Source organism: Odontomachus brunneus, unplaced genomic scaffold (assembly GCF_010583005.1).
Source record: "Odontomachus brunneus isolate Ranch 3 - 2012 unplaced genomic scaffold, Obru_v1 Obru_scaffold_206, whole genome shotgun sequence".
Classification (NCBI taxonomy): Eukaryota; Metazoa; Arthropoda; class Insecta; order Hymenoptera; family Formicidae; genus Odontomachus; species Odontomachus brunneus.
The window spans coordinates 47,748-54,048 of NW_022639656.1; positions in this window are offsets into that span (position 1 = coordinate 47,748).

Sequence of the window (6,301 nt, forward strand, 5' to 3'; positions counted from 1 at the left end):
TGGCAATCATTAATACTAGAATTTGTCTTATTACATATTTCTTATACTTCTTATACCGTTTTTTCGGAGAAAACACTTTCCTTAGATTTAATATTCGTTTAATTTTACTTGTTTAATTTTGGTAGGTTTTTTTTGTTTCATTATAATATTATATTATTAAACGAAATATCATTTTTTTAAATGATGATAATAAAAATTTTTATTTCGTTCAAGAAAACCATGTCATTTGATGAAATAACACTATTGTTTTAAATAGTATTTTTTAAAAGTTTCTTTCTACATTTAGTAATTCGATTTGTTTAATTTAAATTTTCTTGGATTTTTTATTTTTTCTGTTAGGATTAATCATTATAACATTCTGTTAAAAATTTAAAAGTAATTATCACTGGTTTACTATATTACATCAATATTCATCGCATATCGAATGTTGTTACATTGTTTCAATATCTATCAACAAATTATCCAACAAACATCAAGTAAAAGTTACATGAAATTCTGCTAAAAAATACTATATAAAGAAAATGTTGCTATATAAAATTCCTACAAAATGTATATCAGAGACTTACATCAAGTGAGAATAACAACAAAAATTCAGCTATTATAACAAAAATCCAGCTAAAAGATTAACTATACAAAAGAAAATATTGATATAAAAAATTCTTACATAACAGTAACGTAAAACGTAGCGTAAGAATTGACCATTCACTTTGAGTATCGTCGAACCGTAAGATTGTCATTTTTGTGAATGCTCAATTGTAATTGGTCCATTTTTACGGTACGTCATACGTTACTATTATGTCAATTCGTGTGCGGCACCCCTTAGGCTTGGAACTCAATATACCGTATGTCGGAATTTTACGTCGGAACACATGATTATATGACTGGTGTTTGCTAGGTATGTTATAACATACTGTGAACACTGTAAAGATATAAGCGTTATATAAGCGTAAATCGTAGGAATATCATTGGAGTCATTGGCAATCGCCGTGTGCCCCTCGATCACTAGGTTAAGCAACACTTTAACGGAGTCAGGACATGGATGGGTAAGCGGTGATATACCGCCCTTATAGAAATATCATACTAAGAATCATTGATAATTACTTATTTTCAGTATTAAAAATACTGGATAATAAGTAATTATCAATGATTCTTAGTATAATATTTCTATAAGGGCGCTTGGAAAAGGGCGAAACTATCGAGAGGAGGATTCATGAAAGTTTAGAGTGTGTGTTGACAATCTTCGATACTCAATGGTTTATGAAACATAAAAAAATTAGATATTATAAGTATATTTTTTAAATATTATGATTTTCTCATTTTTCACCTTCGCACAATAATTCTCAGTATTTGATTACTATCAATATTTACAGTGATTTTATTACCAGTATTCACCAGAAATTAAGCACTGGCCAAAAAATTACTGAATTACTGGTAATACTTAATCACTAATAATTTTTCAGTATGATATTTTTTAGTATGATATTTCTAGTAAGAGAATAATCCAGAATTTTCATGTCAATGATACTTTCGATTAAAATTTCAGATTAAAATTTGGTTTCTCAGAAATTAAAGACATAATAAAAAAATAATGGCATTTTTCTTATATAATGTTGATGCTTGTTTTCGATCGAGTCCGATTAAAATTGATGCAGTCTCATTCACGAAATCTCATTCACAAAAAAATCAGGAAAAGTAGATTTTTCAGATTTGAGTTTCTAGTTCACACGTACACTCAGAGACATGTATGGTGTCCCTCAGCGGGCCCGTATACACCTGTCAAACAGTCGAAAGCGACAACAGGCATGTACGGAGGGCATACTATACGTTTTACGTACAACGGGAGAGAAGCGAAGAAGGAACATAGGGGAAGTGGTGGGAGACATTCCGATGTTGTATCCTTATCGCACGTCGTCCGATCGAGAGAGAAAACATCAGCAGACGTTACCAGGGATTAGTGGTGTCCTCAATAGCTGTCTCACTCACTCAACACTTGAATGCAGAGAATATATGTGCGAAAGCAACAGCTATAGGGACCGCGTTGTAGATGTCTCGCTCCCTCTAATATCCATGTATTATGCTTTCCTCTTTTCTCCTTAGCAGAAATGCACGTTGTGCCGATGAATGACACCAAACGACAAAATTTTGTTGTTGTACGAATGTGAATAGTTATTTCCGATGTATTTTTGCCCGCTGAACACAAATCCTTAGTCCAAATTTGATTACCGCGTTACATTTTTTAAAAAAATACATCGGAAATGATAGACATATTTCGTCATAAGGTCGTTAAGATGCGTCCGCATGTAATATTGAGATATTAAAATCTTTACAAAGAATGAATTTTATCAGCATATAAAAAAAATCATCGAATGCTATAAACTTTTCAGTAATATTGCCGCATATTCTGATGTCAATGGTAATGGACAAAACATTTCCCAATTTGACATATCCTACGGAATGGAATAAATTTTTTTCTTCGTAAATTTCACGATAACCATCAGTATAGATATATCAGTATGTAACATAAAGTATAGACTTTTCTTTGCAATTTTAAAAAGAGGCAGATTTTTATCGCAGAGTTTCGACATATCTAAGGGCGCGATCCATTGCACGCTGCAAACACTTCAAAGTCTAAGGATGCCATTACATGAAGCGCAGAAACGCGGAAACGCGAAAGACAAAATCTTATTAGATTTCCGCGTTCCGCGAATTGAATTATTTCTTCCCGTACGTTGAAAAAGCGGAAAAGCGGAAGGTCCAATACTTTTCTCTATTGTCTTTTCATCCAAGGTACCAAAATATGAATTCCAAAAAAATATCAGGTCCGAACATTTGAACATATTTTAATGTAACGGCGGTTAAATTGAACAACTTGTGATAACTTGTGACAACTTGTGACGGTGGATTTTTCCGCGCTTGTTCCGCGACTTTATTTCTCCTTATATTACATGGAACACAATTTGCGCGGAAAAGCGAAACGATTTGGTGACAAATAAACATCTGTATTCATTTTTTTAAATTGTATTAACTTAATTTACTGCAATTTTTACTAATATGTTTATCTTTTCAGCTTATCTGTTGAATACAAACATTTTAATTAATAAATACCGTTAAAAATTAATATTTTATAATTCCCCATACCGCTTTTCCGCTCAAAATATGCCTCATGTAATATAAGGCAATCAAAACAGACGCGGAACGCGTAGCGGATCTAATAAGATTTTGTCTCCCGCGTTTCCGCGTTTCCGCGCTTCATATAATGGCACCCTAAGCACTCAAAGTTACCCATGCATTTCTTTTAACTCGCTTAAGACCGGGAATACAATAGGTGTAGTAAGCTTTAAGCATTAAAAAATTAAACAATCCTAGTCGACTTTTACAAGAATAATCGAATGAGGTTTGCCAATTTCTTATGACTTAAAGCTTACTACACTTATTGTGTTAATTTGACGTACTGTACTAGGTGGAATGAATTCTTTTCATAAATTTTATGGTAAAAATTATAAAATATCGTTGTTTTCTTACAAATTAAAAGAAATAAGAAAGAACTAATAATGTTATAAGACTCTTGTAAAAATTAATTTAATTCTAAATATAAACAGTAGGCATGTAAGCCGATTTTTTGCTGGTTCATGTTATGTAGGTTTAATGTAAAGAAACAATTAATACAACTCTTCTATAAATATCATGTACGTTTAGGTTGTCAGTTCGGACCTTCTTCAGCGTAGAAAAGGAGTACAGAACAGAATACAACGCAAGTGTCGCAAATTTCGCGTAAAGCAAAGTAAAAAGTCAATAAAATCAAAAAGCTGTAGACCCCTTCATTATTAGCCCCACCGCTTCCATATCTATTACCTTAAGTAGCAAGAAAAAGTCTCTTTAAGAAAAACTTGCTTTAAAACTTGCTTTAACTTGCTTTAAGCGATTTAAAATAAATGCATGGATAATGCATGCTTTGAGTGCTTAGACTTCGAAACATTTGCAGCATGCAATGGATCGTGCCCTTAGATATGTCGAAATTTTGCAAAAAAAATCTGCCTCTTTTTAAAATTGCAAAGATAAGTTTATACTTCAATGTTATATATTGATATATCTATACTGATGGTTATCATAAAATTTACGAAAAAAAAAATTTATTCCATTCCGTAGGATATGTCAAATTGTAAAATGTTTTTGTCCATTACCATTGCTATCGGCAATGGTATATGCGGCAATATTATTGAAATATTTATAGTATCAAATGATTTTTTCATATGCCGGCAAAATTCATTCTTTGTAAAGATCTTAATATTTCAATATTATATGCGGACGCATCTTAATGACCTTATGACGAAATATGTCTATTATTTCCGATGTATTTTTTTCAAAAATGTAACGCGGTAATCAAATTTGGACTAAGGATTTGTGTTCAGCGGGTAAAAATACATCGGAAATGACAATTCACATTCGTACAACACAACAAAATTTTGTCGTCATTCGTACAACACAACAAAATTTTGGTGTCATTCATCGGCACAACGTGCATTTCTGCTAAGGAGAAAAGAGGAAAGCATAATACATGGATATTTGAGCAAGCGAGGTACCTACAGCGCGGTGTCCCTAGTTGTTGCTTTCGCTCATATTCTCTGCATTCAAGTGTTGAGTGAGTGAGACAGCTATTGAGGACACCACTAACAACTGGTAACGTCTGCTGATGTTTTCTCTCTCGATCGGACGACGTGCGATAAGGATACAACATCGGAATGTCTCCCACCACTTCCCCTACGTTCCATCTTCGCTTCTCTCGCGTTGTACATAAGACGTACAATACGCCCTCCGTATATGCCTGTTGTCGCTTTCGACTGTTTGACAGGTGTATACGGGCCCGAGGGACATCATACTTGCTTCTGAATGTACACAAGCACACGCGCAAAGCAAGTTTGTAATTCAGGCCGTATTCGTAATACTTTATTCTTATCCTTTACAGAAATATCATACTAAGAAATACTGAAAAATTATTAGTGATTAAGTATTACCAGTAATTCAGTAATTTTTTGGCAGTACTTAATTTCTGGTGAATACTGATAATAAAATTACTGTTAAATATTAATAGTAATCAAATACTGAGAATTATTGTGCGAAGGTGAAAAATGAGAAAATCATAATATTTTAACCCTCAGGGTACGGACTATAAAAATGTAACGTTCCGTACGGACATAGGTTAATCTAACCAGGCAATTTTGATCGACTGTATATTGAGCTGTAATTCATCAATTAAAACTTTTTTTTTTTTAAATCGATCGGAAATTTTCTCGAGAATGCGATGGTTTTATTAGATTCGTGATATTCTTTTACTAAAAAAAGTTATAGTTGAAAATGTAAACAATATTCCAAATATTCTATCAAAAAATTGTTTTTTTTTCAAAAGCTTATATTTTTATGAAAAAAAAAGATATCGACATTTCACAAGCGGCTTTAGAAAATTGAAAAGTTTTACTTTAAAATGGTATTGTTCGTTTTTCAAAAAATATATTTTCTTCAAGGTACGTAAGTACGCGTTATAACCCTGCCTGCACAGACGTTACAGGCACGTCGCAAGTACGTCGCTGAGACGTCGTGACGTGCTTGTCACGTATAGCTGGCAGGGAAGTAATAATGATGAGTATAACATAAATAAACAACAAATTGTTTAAACAAATTTTGTTTATTGCATGACAAAATAAACATTATATAAAAGATTACATAAAAGACTTAAAAACTATTACAATTTATTTTGCGCACTCGCAGCATATCTTAGCCACATGTTCTTTGCATGTCGTTTTGTCGATACAGTTCTTCAAGAGCTGCAACATTCCGAGTTCTCGTACGCGTCGCCATCTTTACGAATAAATATTATAATAATAAATATAAAAATTAAATATTAGAATACTTTAATATAACCTAAAAACATTGAAAATAATGTAACTTTACATACCACTATGCTCTAGTGCATAAAGTGATTTGAAATAAACGGAGCAACGTTAGACTTTGAACTGACGCCTTCCGCTTCACACTGTCTTTGGCACTGATATTTTACTTTTAAACACTTTTTTTTAATAAAAACAGACCGTATCAAGATACAATACAATCGTTTCGGACAATTTTTAATTTTTCACAAATGCAAATTTTGTAACGTTCCGTACGGACTGTAATGTCCCGGGTGTAATTCCCGGGTGTAATCTACCCGACTCCAATTTTTCAAAGCGTATAGCTTGAACACTAAGCACAGACTGACGCTGCCAACTGATGCTCCGACAGTTGGGACCTCAAAGTCCCCCCCCCCCCC